The 21,769-nt window shown below is 40.7% G+C and overlaps 1 long non-coding RNA gene and 1 other non-coding gene across 2 annotated transcripts; one reads left to right on the plus strand and one right to left on the minus strand.

Moving 5' to 3' along the window:
- Positions 1-484: 484 nt before the first annotated feature.
- LOC143315764 (uncharacterized) lies at positions 485-992 on the plus strand. Its single transcript, XR_013076180.1, has 3 exons — positions 485-563; positions 694-800; positions 963-992. It is a non-coding gene; the product is annotated as an uncharacterized LOC143315764 (long non-coding RNA).
- A 10,856-nt stretch (positions 993-11,848) lies between these two features.
- trnaa-agc (transfer RNA alanine (anticodon AGC)) lies at positions 11,849-11,921 on the minus strand. The gene has a single exon. It is a non-coding gene; the product is annotated as a tRNA-Ala (tRNA).
- Between the last annotated feature and the right edge of the window lie 9,848 nt (positions 11,922-21,769).

Here is a 21,769-nt window from a genome sequence, read left to right on the forward strand (position 1 = left end):
GGAATCGCCTGGGAGCTCTGTTCGGGTCCTTTTCCTGGACTTCAGCAGTGCTTTCAACACCATCAGGCTAGATATCCTGAGAAACAAGCTGGAGGTTTCAGGGGTGGACCAACACCTCACATGATGGATAGTGGACTACCTCTCCAACCGCCCACAGTATGTGAGGACACGGGACTGTGTGTCAGGGACTGTCCTCTGCAGTGTAGGGGCCCCCCAGGGAAAGGTGAGGCCACAGTAGAGTAGTAGAGGTGTGATACACCAACTTCACCAAAACAAATTCCTCGTATGTGTAAAATTGTACTTGGCAATAAAGCTTTTTCTGATTCGGATTCGGATTCTGAGTTTGACTGTGAGTGAGTGATAGGTTCAGTTGAAAGCTCAATTAAGTAGGTATATACTGGTATTTTAGGGTTATGTTTTTGTGTGTGTGATAGGTACACGCATGATATCGCCTTGCACCACAGCAAGAGAGAAGGAGACGCGTGAGGAATGTGACGATGGAACATACACCGAGCGTGGCAACAGTCTGAAGCAGTGTTTCAAGTGCGCACAGTGTCGCTCAGGTAATTCTGATGGACGGTGTTACGCTATCGATTGGAAAGACTGTGGAAGAAAAAGCTATTTTCAACCTTTTCAAAGTGCTCTGAGCATAAACTCCGACTTAACAAGGTCTTTTTCATGTTGCTTTCTCAGATCAGGAAATTGTAAGGGCACTCAAGATACGGAATGTCAATGCAAATTGGGAGTATTTTGTGCTCCTGACCAGGCAGGAGGTGTGAGGGGTGCAAGCAGTGTTTAAGGTGAGTCAGTACGAGCCAAGCGGGCCACGCACGTGATGCTTAATCATTTTTATTTCACTTATTTCCATATTGGAGTGTGTTCCTAAATAGCCGAATTTATTTTAATCCCCTCATGCTTTAAATCCATCTCCCCCCCCCCCCCCCCCCCCCCCTCTAAACTAGGTGTGAAAAAGATGAAGAGATCGTGAGAAATTGACAGTCGTAATGAAACATTCGGCTCGAATCCGTTTCGGCAGCGCAGCCCAGACACGCACAGAGCGGAGCGACAGGACACCGGCAGAGCGTCTGTCACTGGAGTTTTTGGTAAGTACATGGGTCAAAGACGAATAAGGATTTAACAAATGAAAAAAAAATCAAATTGGTTAAAAATTAAGTTACTTTCTATCTTTATGTAGCCCAGTCTAAAATACGTCATTTTAGGCAAGGCAATATGTTAAAGTGTCAATTCTGACAGATAAATGTTAATAAATAAATGATATAAATATGTTCATGAAAGGAGATAAAAAAAATAAATTCGAATCAGTTCATTTAAGTGTTAAATACAGTTCATTGTGGATTAAAAACTGAGCCATATGCGGACGAATAAGTTTTTGTTAAGGTGTTAATAAAGTTCATTGAAATTCAAATAGTTTTTTTTACAGTGAACAAAAGAGTAGCGCGGTCATGAGCACCACCTAAACTTGGAGAGCGTTAAGTTGTCTATCTTTTGTTTTCCTTAATTGTATTGGTTGTTACCATCTTGTCAGCCCGTTTTCTGAGAAACAGTGCGTATCAGGTTAGGTTGTTAGAAAGTTAATGACTGGGGGAAAGAGATCCTCCTCAACCCTCGCTTCGGGAGAGTTTCTGGTTTCCCTGAAGTAAAACACGTAGTTATCTCAAAAGAAAGAGCCTGGACGGACGTTTAAGTCGGAGGAGCGTAGGGAGTCGGTTGGCGAGTTTGGAGTTGATTTTGAGTTGACAGATCCGAAAGGTTGGCAGGAGATGGCGGCGGCATCAGCCGGGCATGGACGAGGTAAAAACAATCGGCAGACTGTGGGAGATCCCAGTCGAGTTGAAAACACTTTTCTGGCGGTTGAGCACAACTGTTCCGTGAATGGATCAGAAGTAGGCAGTTGGGCACATATGGATGAGGAGGAAGGGGGAGATTGTGAGTTTGAAAGGGGAGCGAGTGGATGGGAGGAATAAAAAGGAAGAAGAACGGCAATGATGACAGTTATAGCAGTGAGGAGGAAGGAGCTGAGCATATTGAGAAGGAGACACCTTAGAATTATTTTGTCATCATAGGGTTCAATGAAAAGATACAAGAAAAGGTAAAGAAGCTCAACCCCTTTGTGCTAACAACAATTGTAGCAAGTAAAATAGGAGAGAGACAGTTTGCAAAGGTCCTGAGTGATGGCAACTTATTGGTGAAATGTGCTAATGAAGAGCAAGTTGAGAAGGCACTCAAACTGAAAGAGTTGGGGAAAAACAAGGTGGCGAGCACAGGGAGGGTGGGAGCACGAAATGGTGGTGGGTGCAAAGGAGTGATTACAGGAGTGTCACTGAGTGTGAGTATGGAGGAACTTAAGAGGAATATTAAAGGAGGAAAAATAACGAATGTGCAAAGAACGAAGACAACAAAAGAAGGAGTGAGAATGGATAGCCAAACTGTATTGATTGAGCTTGAAGGAAAGTGTGTGCCTAAGAAAGTTTTCCTGGGTTTTATGAGTTACCCAGTGAGAGTTTATGTTCCAAAACCATTAAGGTGCTTTAACTGTCAAAGGTTTGGACACATAACCAAGAACTGCAAGGAGAAGAGGAGGATGTGCTAGGTGTGGGGGAGACCATGAGTATGGAGAGTGTGGAACAGGGGGGCAACCAAAATGTTGTAACTGTGGAGGAGCCCATAACGTGGCATATGGAGGATGTGAGGCTATGCAGGAGGGAAAATACAGCTGGCATGATCGATGAGCCATTTACCTTGGCAGAGATGATGAGGGCTGTGAAGAGATCACGACCAACTTCTCCAGGGAAAGATCAGGTGTGTTACAGCACGTTAGGGATGCATGTGGGGAAAGGAGCATTAGTGAAGGTGCTGCAGCTTTATAACAGAGTGTGGGAGGAGGGAATTTTTTCTTTGTTTTGGTTTTAGTCAAAAGAAGCAAACAGTTAGGTTTTTAATTCCCTTTTTGAGTCAAGTTGGAGGTTTTAATGATTTATTATTACTTTTTATTATTATTTTTGATGAATCCCTTCCTCTCTTCCCTTTTCTCTTTCTTTGCCATCACAGAAGCGTAGAGTTGGAAAACTCTGAATAGGCATATAGATTTAGTTCTGTACAGTCGGTTTTTTTTTTCTTTAAAAAGGAAAAGACAAAAAAAAGGACAAATAAAAAAAAAGCATCAAAAATAAGAATAGAGCGACTGTTTTATTCTGTTTATATACACGCCCCCTTTTTTCCCTCTGTCTCTTCTTATTAATCCTCCACTGTTCTCTTTTCTTTTTTGCAGCAGAAGGAGTCATCAGCTGTATGTCTTGGGCTTAGCTTTGAATTTATATTTATAATAGCTAGAAACAAAACGAATGACATAATGGTTTGACCAATTACCTCGATGCCAATTGCTCCAGAAGAAATGTATCCTAGCATAAGCTATCACTATTGCTTAACTTACATATCTAAGCCTTTTGCAAACAAGTGTAAACCTATTTTATTAATCCTTTTCAATCTGATCTGCATAATCAATTTATTACTAAATCACAATACCTTGCTCTCTTTTTCTGGAGATACTCAGCCCTAGCTTGTGGGTCAGCATTCTTCCTGGCCCTGAAAAGTCTTTGCCGTTCTTTATTAGACAGTGGCATCTGCAAGAACAAAACTGACCCTTAAACATCAAAAGCTATACTCATTTTTGGGCAATAACTTCACAACATCTATGAATATGTCCTGTGTTGCTATCATTGAAAAAGATAACAAAAAATACCACAAAAGTTAAAAAATACATAATACTGCTTCTTTTATTTAATTCATCAATTGCTGTTTTGAATAATAATAAAAGTGTAACAATACAACATCAAATCAATGCCTAAAAAGCTACAGATACCAATACAAATCTGAATTGATTAACGTCCATTCTGGATAACAGAGGACATGTCCTGGGTAACAGAATATCTTTGTTATCCAGGAAGGACAAAAAAACTATTTTTCCTTTATTATCAGGCGCTAACTTGGTCTACTGTGTAAAATATTAGCTTAATCTTCAACAAATCAATGTCATATTTCACATGAAATAGGTCATTTTAAAATGTAAAAAAATTCTAAATGTTTTTTTTTAGCGTTATCCAGAAAGACACATCATGGTGGTACATCATGTACCACCGAGCCAAAAGGTCAAATTATCAACATTTTAAGAGAGACTTACTGACCTTGTGATATCTTTTGGGGGTCCTTCAGAATCTGTTGGCTGATGCAACACCCTGTCACATGACTATCCAAATCCAAATATAGTCATGTATAGCCACTTTATGTCTGTGACCCAGGAAGGACATATGAGAATCCAAAAATCGGGACAAAAGTATTTCTTGAATAAAAATGTAAATGAGCTTAGTGTTGTTGCTGTATTTGCAGGTGTCATTACAAACATCAACACAATTATGCCCCAGTACATCATTTATGCTTTTATTAAGATTTTTGACACTTTTAGCATATTTTTGTGCTTAGATTTTTAGCCTGGACGTTATCCAGGAAGGACAGTTTTGTACTTTTGAGCTAAATAGCTCCTTAAATTTTCATTTCTTATACTAAATACTCACGTGTAAGTAAAGTGGCGAGAGTTGAGTAACAAAATGTAATGTTTTAAATTTTTTATATAGTTTTAACATTATAAACGTCGGACACCGGAATTGACATGCCACGTCTTTGACCCACATAACACAATATTAAAATGATTGTAACCAAGCATTAGTTTGCAACGTTTGTGCATAACGTCCTCATTCATTTCTGTGATAATATTCTTGCCAAACATGCTAACGTAGCAAGTTTAGCTAATAGCCTAGTCGATACAATCAGTCCTGCACACCACCAAGCAGGTAGCTTCGGTCGCATCCACCGCTTAAGAGGCCCTTAACACACCGGCAAATTAGGTCAGTTTTCTGCAGGACACAGCGAGTTAGCCTATGTGTCCTATGGTAGGAATTGAAAATCGGTTGTACCGGTGTAGCATGGCTAACATTGCTAAGATATGCTAATGTGGCTCGGGGGGCTACTAGTAGTTCACCCTTCCGTCTCATGTTCTTTCTCGCTCAGTTTGACTGTTGTACGTGGAAGCCGGGGATGTTACCGGTGGGCTGACATAGACGCTAAACGTCCAGTATAACAGCTCACCGCTTGGTTAGTCACCATAGCTATTATTAGCTAATTGTTAACCGTTCCCGCTTCCAGCTCCCCGACCTTGGTCAGAGAGCACAGGTGGGATTCATCTATCTCTGTGGCCGAAGTTGATGTATTCACTTCGGGGTTAACCACTTCTTCATATACTTTGATTTCAATTCTTCGTATTCACATATTTATTTCCAGAACATAAAAACATTTTTTTAGTTTTTCAGATTGTGTCAAAATAGTCAAACAGACCCTTTGTTTTGTTTTGTTTTTTTTGTTTGTTTCGAATAATATTTTTGCCCGTAATACATAGATTATAGTGGTTGCCAGTGGTTTAATTTCTTAAAATCCATCATGGAGTTTTAAAAAGTCCTATTTCATGATTTGCTCTCTTTTCAGTGTTTCCTCTCTTTGTCAGATTCTGTGAACCTGACACAAAATTAGTCAATAAATAGAAATGATGCACATATCATGGGTAATGTTGCATATCGTACATTGTGAACTCCTACTATGAATAGTTATTTTTGTCCATGTCACTCTGTGACATAATATTGAAGATATACTTCATACGTGGGCACCTTCTGCGTGGAGACTTGAAACATCCAGCAGAAATAATAGAACTCTCCCCTTCCCTCCTCTCTTCTCTTCTCTAGTGCTAATCAAACTGCTACTTCCTGCTCCACCACTTCTCCTCTGACCACCCAAACTGTCACATAAGTTAACTGGTTTTAATTCTGTTACACTTTGTTTAACCAAGTAAATTCCTTAAAGCTTTGTTAAAATATTGTCCCTCTTATTTTCCTTACAATTTAACAGCTTGGCTGGAAGAATATAAGTGGGGATTGATTCGAGGGTACTCTCTGATGCCACCATTAGATGGAGATCGCATAGAGATGTTGAGACACAACTCAAGGAAATCAGGACCGTGCACACTGAAAGATTTGCTTCCCAGTGCTGCGGTCAGGAAAGCACAGAGGAAAGACAGGCTGAATGTAGAGCAAGAGTAGCTGAGGCGGTCATAGAAAATAGTGGGAGTGACAGAGAGGAGGCTGGAGGGTTGCTGGAGGAGGACATAGTAGAGATGGACACGTCACATTTTGACCAGCAGTCCTTTTCAATGGATGTGCCTGAGGAGGAGAGTGACTCGGACCAGGATCCTGATGAGACAGTGGATCAGTCATGTAATCTAGGGGCATGTCTTCATAACTGGGCATTAACATTTGGAGTTTCCCTAGTGGCTCTCACAGCTCTTCTTGGTTTGTTAAGATTGTACCATCCTGATCATCGGAAGGATGCAAGAACCCTCCTTAAGACAAAGATTACTCACAACATACAGGAAAGGTGTGGAGGACTATATTATTACATTGGCGTAGGCAGAAACTGTACCAGCATGTGAGTCAATCACTAATGGCTGTACCTTAAAACTACAGATCAACATTGATGGGTTGCCTTTGTTCAAAAGTAGTGGGATTCGGGTGTGGCCCATTTTAGGACTCCTCGTAAGTGTTCCAATTAAGAAACCAGCTGTGATTGCATTGTTCTGTGGACCACATAAACCAAAGCCAGCAGATATATTTTTGAGAGACTTTGTTCTTGAGTTGAAAGAGTTACAGAATGGCATTGATTTCGAAGGCAAAAGGATTTTCTTTAAGTTGGATTCTGTAATCTGTGATGCCCCTGCCCGGGCTTTTATAAAAAATATTAAGCTTCACAATGGCTATTTTGGATGCGACAAATGTGTGCAGACAGGACAGTATGTGGGAAGAATGACATTTCCTTTAATCACTTGTCCACTGAGGACAGATGAATCATTTGCAGAAAAACATGATGAAGAACATCACCTAGATGGCCCTAACACTTTCCATGACTTAAGTATAGGGATGGTATCTCAGTTCCCAGGTGATTATATGCATTCTGTTTGTTTGGGTGTTGTAAGGAGACTTCTGAACATTGGCTTAGGGGGCCTCTCAAATTCCGCTTACCCACCAGCATTGTCAACCGGATGTCTGATTGTTTGACAGGTTTACGCAATCATGTTCCAGTGGAATTTGCCAGGAAACCCAGAACACTGAGGGAACTTGATAGATGGAAAGCAACAGAATTTAGGATGTTGGACACAAACATTTACAATAATTTCATGCTGCTGTTTTCTGGCATTGCCATTTTAGTCAGCCCAACACTGTCTTCATTGTACTGGCAGTATTCTGAGATATTGCTACAGATGTTTGTGACCCATTTTGGCCAAAGATATGGCAAGGACTCACTCGAAAAAAACAACAAAACTAAAATAATTTCCATAAAATACATTTCAAGGAGTATTTGATTACTATTATTATTAGGCCCTGAGATGGGTCAATGATTGGCAGTGTGAGAGAATTTTCTATCACAGGCCTTCTGTACAGTTAGGCGCCCAAAGGTCTCAAGGTTGGATGACACAGAAATGTCAGACGGAGACACATTAACATAATATTTTGAATCCATTCTAGCAGACATCAGGCAGGAATTCTCTTCTCCTGATGTTACTAGAGAGGTAGCCAAGGTCTTATAGATAAACTGTACAGACAGATACCGGACCGATTCGAGGAAGAATGCTTGAGGTCTCATTCTAAAAGAATTAGGTCAAAGGTGTCCTCGGTTAGAGGGTTGGATGTCAGGGCAGACGTAGCTATGGGTATTTATACACTCCATTAGAAAGGACATTTTCAGAGTTTGGTGTGGCACTACCTTGGTTCACTTGTGGACATTGTGTTGCTCATCAACTTCTCCTTGATGCATCAAGCCTACAATAAATACTTCTGCCTAAGACATCTGAAGTCTCCTGGTGAACTCCCTCCTTCAGCTCACAAGAATTTCCACCACAATTTTGGCGTCACGAACAGGATCTCAACATAACAAGACTGGTAAGTGCAAATTGAAGTTTTCTTTGCTTTGCCTTGCCATGTCTGTGTTTGACGAGATCAAAAAGAAACTGTATTTTGATTTGGAATAATCTATGAACCTCCGAGCTTTTACAAGGTCAGAAATCAGTGTCTGGACGGTATCAGCTGGACACCTGGCTAATTTGTCTGGGAGTGTTGTTTGGGGCGAATGTGCCATAACAAGCTTCCCAGTAGATGTTTAATCCAAAGGTGCTAAAAGATTCTGAATTGTAAAGATTAAGTGAGCTGATGTGACTGGATTCAATGTGGTTTAAAATTTCTAAGGAGTGTTACAAGCTTTGAAGAAGCTTCTTGAATTGTAAATGTTAACTTCAATAGTCAGTTGGTGACAGTGAATAAAGAATTGTGAATACGGTGGTCTCTGGGGCAACTCCGGGTTGCGCCCTGTTGGCAGATAAGACCCACAGTGAGATTACATCCATGGGAAGACGTTCTGGGGCGGCTGAGAAATGCTTGCTTCGGTGTGATCAAGAGATGTGGTAAATCTGTATCTGTACATATAAAGTGAGAGAAAATTCTGTTGTGTCTGAGAACCACAGAAAAAAAAAAAAAAAAAAAAAAAAAAGAGAGAGACACCAGATGAAGAAGTTCTTATAGAGCTTCATCCAGATAAACTTGAGAAATTGTACCACTGATACAATGCTAAAGCAAAATTCAAACACAATGGAGATTTAGATGCTGCAGAAGTGTTTGTTGACATACTGTTGTTGTTGTTTGAAAATGCCATTGATAAATTAAGTGAAAGTTGTAAAATGGGTAATAATCAGTCCACAGCCGAGGCAAGAAACAAATCCTTGAATAATCGGGCAAAATATGGTAACTCAGGAAAATATCTGAATCCAAGAGAACAGTCCACTGATAGGAAACAAGATAAGTCACAAAATGAGACATGTTCAAACGAGTCTATGTTCTCTCCAAGATCAGCTGCTGGAGTGGTAGGAAGACAGAGAAAATGGCATTATGCAATGCCTTTCACTGCACTTATGTGTGAATGGACAAAGGGTGAATGGCCGTACGAAGGTTCTTTTGAGGAACGCAAGCTGCGACTAGCCGAATTAATGATGGATGATCGCAAAGGAAATCCAAGATGGGATTACAGATACATGAGGGACTGTTTGAGAGTGTGGCAGGAGATAGGATCGCAAAGGCAGGGGCGGAGTGGTACGAATGTGAGAGCGAATGAGAAGCGCTGTGATGTTTCTATACCAGTAGAGTTGAAAGAAACCATAGACAAATGCGCGGCTTGTTTTGCTCCTTGTCATGTGCCTTTGTTAGAGGCCACATTGCAAACTAGAGCTGCAGAAATGAAAAAAATTAAAGATTGACACCAGAATGACATTGCTGCAAGTGTGAAATCAATGATGTATGGATGGGCGAGGCGTCAAGGCAAACCCACCTCAGACAACCTGTTGACAGTACTGAGTGAGGCTCATCTACCAGTTCCAATTCAATCAGGTAAGAATGATATGTGCTCCAGGAATGTGAGTAGTGACACAAATATGACTTCGCTATATCCCAAATTACTTAGTGGATCAGGGATAGACAAAAGGCCAACAGATGATGATTTTCTTATACATGCTGCAGCTGCTATAGTCCAGAGACGACAAGCTGAGGGAACACAGCAAGCAGGTGAGGCACAGTTAGCTGCTCAAGTACATAGAGTTGAGCAAGAAGAGGAAGGAGCTCAGGGTCAGAGCTCTGCACAGGGTGATAGCAGAACACTAACTGACTCAGAGTTGGAAACAGACACCTCCAAGGAGGAGGTGCCATTCGCAGACACACATCCACAGAGAGCGACGACATCACATGCAGTTACGGAACACACAGACACAGAGAGAGGAGCAATGTTAGTTCGTGGAAGACAAAAGAGCAGCATGGCAATTACACACATGAAACGCACCCCAATAGTGACTAGATCCTTAGACAGAAAAACAAAAGGGATAGAGCCAGTATTAACAGCTCCAAAGATCATGATAGGAGACATGGCTGTGCGTAAACCATGGACCCCATCAGAAATTTTGGACATGGTACACAAAGCCCCAAATCCAATTGGCAATCCAGAGGAGTACCTCATATGGCTCAAACAAGTATGCACTGTTTACAACTGCCTAGTACCAGACGTGAAGCAGCTAGTATCCGTTACATACGATGCGCAATGGACACTATGCGAAGAGTCATTTGTGTTTCCTAATACAGGAGAGGATGGGCAATGGCCTGTAAGCAAAACACTGCATGATTGCTTAGCTGAAGATGCTAAAACTGCAATTGCTGCATGTGCACAGTCTTGCAGCGATTTTTGACAAGTTGCCCAGTGTGTGCAAGGAAACAAAGAGCCCTCACCAGATGAAGAGAATTCCTGTCTGATGTCTGCCAGAATGGCCTCTAAATATTATGTCAATGTGTCTCCGTCTGACATTTCTGTGTTATCCAACCTTGAGACCTTTGGGCGCCAAACTGTACAGAAGGCCTGTGACAGAAAATTCCCTCACAGAAAGCACAAGAACACCGGGAAAGATGCTGAGGTACCAACATGCATTGATAGGAAATGAGTGTGTACAGATGGAGAGGCAGGTGTCCTCACTGTGTCATGCAAAATACCTGGACGGGCATTGCTCCCACTGAGTTGAAATGTGGTCTCCAAACCTCAAACCCAGCGAGTAAAATCTATTTTAAACCATTGCAACCACTTACCAACCCACAAAGCCTCTTGAAAAATCTCTCATACCTCAAAACATCTGTGTGAAAACACTTGGAAACGAGTAAAATCAAAGTGAATTCAACAAAATCCTGAGGTGAATCCTGTATGGGCTCTCAGGTCAATCCAGCAACACCTGGAGTGAAACCTCATCCATATAAGGACCTGTGTTCCAAAGCCCTGGTCCACTCCTTTGATACGTCACAAAGTGGCTTTGATCTATCAGAGATGACATCAACATTCCACTGAGCTCAGGGCTTGAGGGAGATCATTGGTTTCCATAGCAACAGTAAAGACAATATTGAAGTCCTCATTGACAACTGCAAAGTAAAATCAATCAAACCAGAGAAATCCCTTCTGAACCCACTGAAAATTGTTAGAAACCAGCAAAAACTGCTGCAGGCTGACTGCTGGTCAACCTGTGAAAAACTCTGATCCACCAGTCCACCCGAAACACTGAGACACGTAATGACCACCAAATCATACAAGATCAGTAAAACAACTTACTGTCAGCCTAATATGAAACTGGGACATAAACATGAGAGGACCATGTCCATCATCCACATGGACATGGTCACTTTCGTAACATTTCGGTAAAATTGTTTTTGTTTGGTCACATGCAAAGAAGTTTTACAACACAGCTTTGAGACCAATGCCATGTTACTTGTAATCCATGTTTTAGACATGACCAAAAAAAAAACAAGCCAGAATTCAAATCGCAAATTCTTGTAAAATACATCCTTGCCTTAATGAAAACCAAAAATGACACCAAAATACCTTCTCATGCTGTCTGTTTTTTCCCCGCAAACACGATTCCAGTGTATCCGCAGGTAACAACGTCGTCAGTCAGGTCACTGATGATGTCATTACCAGCGCTGGTCATCTGAAAACAGATCAGGCGTCAAGTGAAATTAAGCGTCATTGTATCATTGTTCTCTGCAGGCAACAAATCAAAACAGTAACTGTGCACGCCATATCATAATGATGTTAATACAATTACTGACTTTGATGGCATGGTGGAGGACACACCCGGTGCCCGCAGCGAGATTCAAAATTACTCTGGAGGATGCGGGCATCGATCCCGCTACCTCTCGCATGCTAAGCGAGCGCTCTACCATTTGAGCTAATCCCCCATACAAATTGAACATTAAAATAGACACCAACATATTCACATATTGTCTGAGTGTTTTATTTACTTATTTATTTCTTGTTAAACGTTGAGCATTTGAATAAAAACTTAAATCAGATGTGGTTATGCTGTCTGTGGGATTTCATAGCTGTTTGCTACTATTATTCAGGGGGGTTAACAGGGTGTGGCACGGTACGGCAATTGCCACACCTCCTACACTGGTGAAATCCGAAGGGGTGAGGGGAGGCCTCAATGCAAGATAAGAGCAAAATCTGTCACAAACATACCGTGTTTTTGGATTACTGCATTTCTCTGTGATCACACTCCAACCTGACAAAGCTTTTCAACAGGAAAAAGATGACTGATACTGTAGTATCACTTTAAAGGGGACATTATCCAGATAACAGAATTTGCCACCAGAATTACCTCATGTACAATATCACCTTTGAAAGGTCCTGATTGGACTGACTGGTACTGATCCACTTGACTCGTGGCTGTCATTGTCTGAAGGCCTGCACACATAAAGAAAACAGCTTGTCCTAAATTATTTTGAAATAAATACTTGCATACATGTCTTTGAACAGATGATTGCTAAATACAAACTCCCTAAGAGAGATTTTTGGAAATATCTTCAGTTAAGGAACTGCATTACGTCAATATAAAGGAAATGCCCTCTAATACCTCACACAGTGATACAGGAAGTGTTTCAGAGCGATCTGATGGCGAAGGGCAGGACATCCAGGTTTTACAGTCTAATGCAGACCTGCCAATCTTGTCAAAATATTTTGAGTACCACTTGTGTTATGTGACGTTTTTTCGCAGACTTTTGCAACTCCATTGCTTTGCACGCAGTAATTTCCCCATTCACTGGCTGGAAATCGGTTATAAAAAAAACAATAAAAGCTATATTTTTGATTACAATACCTTTAATAAAGAAAATATAGACATTTTGCACTCTGTAATTACATTCTTTAACTATTTCTTAACATGAATATCCAAACCCATCGACAGAAAACCAAAAAATGCTCTGTCCTTCTGAGCCATGCAGATACTGTATCATGACAGCCTTTCAATGGAACACAGAAACACTTTCAAAACAAGGGAACTATATTATTTAAATGCTTTTATTTTGTTGACTTTGACCCTGATGCCCTTTTAAACACAGTTTTTGCATCAGTCATCACTCCTTCCTGCAGTGGAACTTGCTCTGGACTGTGTTGCCTCACAGGTTGCTGACTTTGCCTTCTTTAATAGAGCATCACTGAAACCCTCCATGTGACAGATGGTCCCTTTTGCAGCCATGCTCACCTTTCTTGTCACCAAAGCACTGATCATGTCAGTGTTCACTACTTATTCAATTCAAATGAATTAAAAATTATTTTAATATGTATTTCATTAAAATGGTAATATTTTATTTTGTATATTGCAACAGGTGTTTTTGTTTTCAAGAATGTAATAATTAAATTGGCTTACAGCACATATGCACTCATCACTGGGGCTAATTTATACATTACCTGCAGCTCCCTGGTGGCTTATGTCCACATCATAATTGCACACAAAATGCATGATGAGGAACTTCAGAGGGTCGGAAGCATGGCCACTGTTCTTGACATTTACTCAAAAACTTCTGGGGGACATGGACCCTCTTCTTTATGGCAGGTCTGCTGCCCTGTCCCTCCCTGTCTTCGTCTTCCTCATCTGCCATGATAGTGGCTGCAAAAGTTGCTGCAAAAGATTTGTTGGCTACATGTTTAAACTGTATAAATAATCACATTCCTCCTTATATACAGGCCTACTCTATCTGCAATGATATATATAAAGGCTAAAATACACACACACACACACACACACACACACGATGTATTGGGGTCATTAGATTCGGCAGACTCGTTATTCTCCGCTTTTCTATAATGATTGGCTACATCGTGTTGTCAGACATGAGTACCGCACGTGCACATGTGCCACAGAACTCACATGTCCACAGCTTTCTGCGTAGTTTAGAGGGGCGAGTCGTACCAGCGTATTTAGATGTCAAGTTGCGTACTTGCTACGCAAAATGCGTACAGGTTGGCAGGTCTGACACCACGGGCAAACTTTTGACAGGGTGTAACCACTCAGTCGAAAGAAAAACAACCAAGTAACTGTGACACGTTAAATCAAATGTTTTATTCTTTTGTCATTTTTATGTGACAATTTGCTGCTGACAACTTTAAGTCACTGTTACGAAGCCACTGCTTTACTGTTCATGATGGTTTACTCGAGTTAGTTTTTACCTAAATGTTACTTTTGTATTCAAGTCATTTTTTGTCCAAAGTCAAAATTATTGTCAAGTTTTGGAAAATTCACAAATAAAATTCTGATGACTGCGAAGGAAACATCTTTTGTTTGAGCTATGTTTTAACATTTACACATACATACATTTCAGTATAGATGTTTGGGTCTCCTGTCTCATGTCCAATTGAACTGATGTCAGAGTTCCAACCATTTCAACTTCTGCAAGATCTCGTTGCATCTCAGGCATTTCTTGTGTTGCCCTTAGCCTTTCAATACACGGAACCATTGTTATGTAAACGTCTCTGAACAGTTTCCATCATATCAGGAGTCAGAGGACACTCCATTTCCTGGACCTGAACCACATTTGGTTCCTCATGTACAGCGTCGAACATCTCCCAGTCAGTTCCAAATAGCTCCATGTTCCAGAAAAAAATTTCCTTTTAAGATTATTTTGAAAAAGCATTTGTTAGCCTCATAGAATAACTGCCTAACTCATATTTTAAGGTTTTTAGCATGATGATGCAAAGTGATTCAGCAGTGTTAGGAGAGTAGAACTGGGTAGATACCACAATTTAGCCAAAACATGACTTGGCCAATTAAGCTATGAGGCTAATGATTTAGAAATATTTCACTGACCTACACAGGTATACTGCAGTGACGATAGAAAACATTTAACCAGAGAGTCAAATATGTATAATGTTTAAGCAAACAAAACATCAATCATAAATTTTGCTTTGTTGACTTGCTCTAATCAAGTGTGATCACATCAATAAAGTAACACACACACTCAAATATCATAATTAAACAATTTTGTTGTTGTTTTTACATAAACTTTAGCCTCCACGTATTCAGGTCAACAAAACTTGTCAACTGGACTTTGCCTTTGGACACAACGCTTCGAGTTTGAGCATCAACAAACCTGCAAATCTTCCTTCACGTCACAAGGGTTCTTCATGTGAGCCAAAACCCAGAGCTGGTTCGGGGAGAGTCCACCTTCAGACCGTAAAGGATGGTTGTCCCAGCCCTCTGTGAAGGTGTGAAGGGCCTCTGCCAGGCGTGGAAGGAAAACATAGTGGACACAAAACAGATGAACCACATCTGCCGAATCCAGCAGGCCATCTTCCTCGAGACTGTGAAGAACTTCATAGTATAGATGTGTCACGCTGGTCCAGACGTCTCGCCACAGGCGCTCTGTTCTAGATCAGAAACAGCACTTATTCAATTGAAACGTAATAACTTAAACTGTCTGACTGAAATTACTCTCCAACAATAATTTCCCATGTTCTCACTATTTATATACAGTAAATGAGGTCAATTATTATTGTACCCTCTGATTATGTACACTCCGCCCAAATATGAAGCTCCCTCTTCCAGTGCCTTTAACAGTGAACATGCTCTCAGCAATGGCGACATTTTCACCGCCTTCATCGCCCCTGACCCTTGAAAATACATGGGGGAAATGTTCAGTCATGTCCATCACAACAAAATCTAACATTACTGAAATGAGTAATTAGGGCATGGAAACAATAGCCCATGTTTATATCACTGTGTACCTGAAGGCCAGCCATAGTTTTCCACTGCCTTCAGGAAAAATGAATGAGCAGCGTCTGAGCGGTGGTTTGTTGCTGGTTCCAGATAGAAAATCTGTATAGAAAGACAAAGAGTGTTTGAATCTGTGGAGACAAAATACGAAGGTCTACAACACATAAGATAAATAATATTCATCGATCCCTCGGGGAAAATTCAGGAGACATAGCAACAGTGGTAAAAACAGGGATAGATAAGAGTCAAGAACACCAAACATAAGCATAAAATAAAAATTAAATAAGAACTGAAATAAGCTTTCTGACACATCTGCACTATGTCCCTAAATTTCTGGGTTAGCATATGTACTCTCTGGGTACAGGGTTTCTACAGTCATTACAGGCATGGAAATGGATTCGGATTAACAAAATGTTTTGTAAAGTTCTGAGTATATAATGTTTTAATGTATTTATCCCCTGCTCCTTTCCTCCTGTACACCCTCCTTTGCCTCCTCATCCTCCTGCTACTCTTGACCTCTCACTCCCTTTCTTCTCATTATCTTCTCCTCTTCGCCTCATATTTTTTCTCCATATGATTGGCCAAAAAAAAAAAAAAAACATTCTGTGTGTTTTGGAGTAAAGACGTCTTTCTGAGTGCGGCCCTTTTAACTTTTAGTTGATCTTTAGGTGTATATTCAGGACACTGCGCCAGAAGACCACTGAGCAGTGGTGGCCATGTAAAGTGAATCAGTATTGCTCCCTACGATTGCCATCTGGGACTATCTACTGAAAGTGATGGAGTAAAATATGATTATCGTTGTGAAAATTTGGGAAAATTCTGTTACTGTTGCTGTGAACCGTGTAGGTAAGTACACAATTAATGAACAGTGAATACATAAACACAAACATGTACAGAGATAATAAAGCACTGTAATCAAAGGTGACAAACCTTTCTGGAATACATCTATTGCTCCAAATATGATGATGATGTACCTTGAAGACAAAAGATAAAAATGAGAAGTCACCTCCCTCCAATAAATAAATATGTAAAGATGCCTTATCGTATGAGCTTATGGTCTGTGTCCACATGGACTGATGATGAAGGGCCCTGCACAAAGTATGACCTTCTTACGATGCACCCCAGCTGTGTCATCCTTTCCAAAACACCCGGACCATCGACTCTGTGCACAGACTCCTTGATGCGATCCCACTGAACTCTGTGCCCATCTGCCTGCAGACAGCCTTTGACCATTCTGTATCCTGCATTTGGGATCTTGCTTTTTATGGACAGCACAGCATCATCAACTCACTGTCTGATAAGTTGCTGTATGTATGTGGACAACCCAAGTTCACGCATACGCTGAAAGATTGTGCTTTGACTGACACCCAACAGATTTGCGACGCAGGACACCGGTGAAGCGATGTCGATGAGCCGGGACAGAAGCTCCTCAGAAAAAATGAGCTTTGGTCGGCCTTGTTCTCCGGCTCTAATAAAAGCACAGGGACTCTCTTGGGAAACAGCTGCGTGGATCTGACTCTGCAGGGATAAAAGACACTCCACAATTTCAGCTGGGATGTTTAAGGGTCAATGACGTGACGCTTATTTTTTTGTGTCTTTGATTTGCTTACATTTAAAAAGGTTAAAATGTTAAAATAAACTTACATGTTACTTGCATACATTCCTTTTTTTGAAGACCTAGTCTGAAATATATGGTTTTAATATATTTTTAGAGAATATTTGGGGGATAATGGCAAAAATGTCATTTGGTGTAACCCTAAAAACTTGGTACCAAATAGTTTAACTTGCTTAAAAAGGTTAAAATTTTGAAAAAAGCATGCTATCAACTAGTTTGGCATAATCTTACATCAGATTTATGTAATAGTAAAAAAAAAAATAAATAAATAAAATAAAAGTAATAAAACACAGTTGTTCAGAATATTCTATTTTATTTGGGGAATTTTGTCCGTCAAGTCAAAATCCTGAAGTGTCAAGGTGGTGTAACCACCATTCAAGGAGCCATTTTGGTCATATGATGCAAGAAGACAATGCGACAGGAAATGACATCACAGAGAAGGACCCCTGATGAGACTAACTGCCATGTGCCAAGGTTAGTAACTCTTTCAAATTTGAGATAATCTGACATTTTTAGGGTACGGTCAGGTATGCTTATGTTTACATGTCACATGGTACGACCCCAGGAAAACATTTATTAATCTTCATAATTATAAAAATGAGTATTTACTTTAAAAATTATGTTTTAAATATTCACACAAAGGCCGTGTGTGTACATATGTGTCCATAATTTTAAATTGAAATGTCAAATGGTGTAACCGGTTACACCATTTGACTCCTATTACAAACCTCTCTGTTAGAGGTCAATTTGATCAAATATCAGTAGTTTATGATGCCGATTTATGTTGTAATATAATGGGTGGGAAGAATGTCTTCACCTGGCCTCAACCACCTGACTCCTTCTCTATTACGAGTCTGATGTGCTGAACATTGTCTCTGAGCCGGAACCTTTGAACTCGCGTCATTCAAAACTCACAGCGAAGGACTGGAAACACTCCCAAGCACACACTGCCTGAACTTTAAGATTCAGACGTTCTGTCACACTGGCACACTCCTCTCTGAAACACCAGCTTCACTAGAAAAAAACCTACACATGGCACTAAACACAAGGTCCAACCCTTCTCTCTCTGCTTTCAATCCCCCTTCTGTTTTTACCTTCATTCGTGCTCACTCTCTCTCTCTCACTCACACACACACACACACACACACACACACACACACGCAGAGTTTTTGATTAGTTGTTAGATATATTTCTTTGCTAAAATCACAATAGAGGTAATGAGTTCAACCTGATGATTCTTGTCAGATGTTTTTCTACAATGAAATAAACACACACACGCACACACACACACACACACACACACACAGAGTTATGTACTCACTCACTCACTCACTCACTCACTCACTCACTCACTCACTCACACACACACGCACGCACGCACACACACACGTTTTTGTCTCTTTTAAACTAAAGAGCTTCCCTGATTCTTGTCAAATGTTTTTCTACACTGAAAAAAATAAAGTTCAATTAAGCTTGAATTCATGTGACTGTCATTCTTGATTTTCAGTGTCAATTGTTTCAAGAAACAGTGACCTTTGACTCTAAAAGCAACATAGTCAGGTGGTGTGACTGGTTAGTGTCAATTGGCGTAACCAGTATTTTTCATGAAAATATTATAATATGCAGAAAAATGAATGTGGGATATAAAGTAACCCTCTTGCAGTGCAATAAGATGTTTTTAAACATTTTTTACATAATTTGTCAAAGATTATTTAGAACACAAAGGATGATTACAGTATATGTCCCACTCAATGTATTTAAAAAAGTCTAAAATTTAAATTTGGAGGTCATCCTTATAAAATCTGTTTTCATGTGATATTTTAAAATCAGGTAATTATTTTTATGGCTGCATTTATATGCATTCTAGGTGGATTAAACATTTAAAATTTATCGTTCTTTTTCGGTTACACCATCTGACATTTTCGGGCACGTTCCGTGTGATCTTTGTAAAAAAAAATGGTACAAACATGATTTCAAATGACATGAAACCAACATGAACACAAAATGTACATTTTGACAGACCTGATGAATGCTTTAAAACAGAATTTTAAAAAGTTTTTGAATTTCTCATCTTGCCAACCCTTATTTGTCACTGACCCATGATGCAGTGATCTGAGAGTCCAGGACACTCACAAGGACGATGGACGAGATTTCTCTCTGGATACTGGAGTAATGTTGATGTGTTTTTACTGCCTCCAGCTGTTGGTGGTGTAAAAACATGTCGCTGTCGTTATCTGTCGCAATCTGAGCGTTTTCTGTCTTTTGACAACAGAAATCCATGTTAGTGTCTGTTGAGTTTCATGTGAATGTCGACAAAATGAGCGTCTGAAGACATATAAAGACGTCTCGACCGTGTCATGAAATTGCTGCCACTGTAAAATAAACATTTCCAGTTGAGGTCATTCAGTCTGTGAAGGAGTTTTGAGTCTGAACGAGCTGCAGTGACTTTTAGTGTTGTTCTTTTTATGCAATGCAGGAATGGACTTCAGGGCCCGACTGAACCTCCTGACGTCTGTCTTCAGAGGACAGATGGACCCTCACTGTGGGAGTAGAGGCATCCGGACTGTCCTGCAGTACTGACGGTCCACCTCACGTAAATACACCAACACTAAACGACTGCTTGGATTCAGGAATGAACCATCTCCTGCAGACATGCTTGATTTAAAGCTTGGATTTTGTAGACTTGGTCAGCTGTGTCAGTGTTTTCTTTGCTTCTTCTTTTAATGAGCGTAGTTTGAAAAATAGACGGTAAGTGCACCCATAAAGTCCACCTCTCTGTTTACAGGGAACTTTCAAGGTAAATTTGTTGGATTTATACAGAAAAAATATGGCTAAACTGAAAAATTAATGTCCTGTTCGACGTATGGTTGATTACCTTAATATATGATGAAATGATGTCTTCAGTGGGTCATCACATACAGATTCAGTCCATATGACTTCTCACTTTTTATGATTAAGACGAAACTAAGTACTCAGATTAAGACTAACCCGTCATATAAACTGAGTTTGTTTTCCATCCAGAATAGTTTGTTTCCATTTCAGACCTCCTCATGTCACATGCTCTTCATGCTGCTGCACCTTTAAACCTTCCTGTTAAAACCCCTGATGATAAAAACAGCTGATGCAGTGAGTGTGCTGCCTGGGCGTCTGAAACATCTCATCTTTGGAAACTGTCTTCATGTTGCTGCTGCAAATCATCCAAACCTTTCACACTTCAGGGTTTGAACCCAGGAGGCTCCAGCGTCATGCTGACAAATCCTGATTTGCTGCCAGTAAAAATGCAGTGAAGTAACTCATTAACTGATTGTTTTCAAGCTCTAATTTTTCAATTCATGTTTTCTCTTTCATGGAATTCCTGGAAGGAGTCGGAATCCCACATTTGAATTTCCTGAATTTGTTTGATGCAGATTTAATATCCTGTTAATTTTCTGCATGTTACGCTCAGAATTTGAAGCCTCCTCTTTAAATCTGTAAATTGGTGCTCCACATGTGTGTTTGGCCTTCAGAAGTGACTGATGAACGTCTCAAAGCCCGATGCCTCCAGCATCAGTACCACTAGCGGAACAAATCAGTGCCGGGCCGGGGGCGGGGCACATGACCGGGCCCTTTAAACCCAATAAAGCTCATGATAACATCGCTTTACAACACACACATGCCCGCAACAGCGGACCTTACAAGCACACATACTACATTTTTGACACAAGGCTCAAAGCCTTTAGTAAGGCCGGGGCCACATAGCACGCCTGTGCAGAGCGTGAGCGTGGCGTTACGGCATGGTTTTCATTTCGGCGTCCATACTAACAGGTTACAGTGTCCACACTGCCGACATGAGCAGCGTGAGAGTCGCGCGAGTCCTGCGTGGCTGCTGCGGCGCATCAACTAGAGATTCCAAGGCTCGCCGCAGTCAAATCAGTATCATGTGAGTATTTCACAGCGATTACAATGTCTGTATCTGCATATGTGACACACATGACGAGAAAATACACAATATGAGAGGGACAGAAGTTCTCCATCATCTCTACTCCTTTCCCTCTCTCCCACTCTCTCCTCCTGTAGCTCAGTCCCTGTTCCAGCGCATGTAAAGTAAAATTACGTCATCATTTTTGTTGTCAATAATTATCAAACGCAAACTCCATGTAAACAGATGGAGCCGCAGCACATCATTTTATTCATATTTTACACCAAACTACATCACTAAAGTCAGTCTTGTAAAGTTTTTACCAACCATGACTCATCCTGACTGGGTCAACATATATAAGCCCACACATATCGCACGTTAAAAAATATCGTAGGGAAAGGGCCCGGTGCCCCCTGCTTGGAACAGACATCTCTCTTTTCCGCCCCGCCCCTGGCCCCCCCTGGGCCCCGGGCTGAGGGCGTGTCGCCCTCCCAGCCCCCCCGGAAGCTCCGCCCCTGGTCAG

This window comes from Chaetodon auriga, chromosome 23 (assembly GCF_051107435.1).
Source record: "Chaetodon auriga isolate fChaAug3 chromosome 23, fChaAug3.hap1, whole genome shotgun sequence".
NCBI lineage: Eukaryota > Metazoa > Chordata > Actinopteri > Chaetodontiformes > Chaetodontidae > Chaetodon > Chaetodon auriga.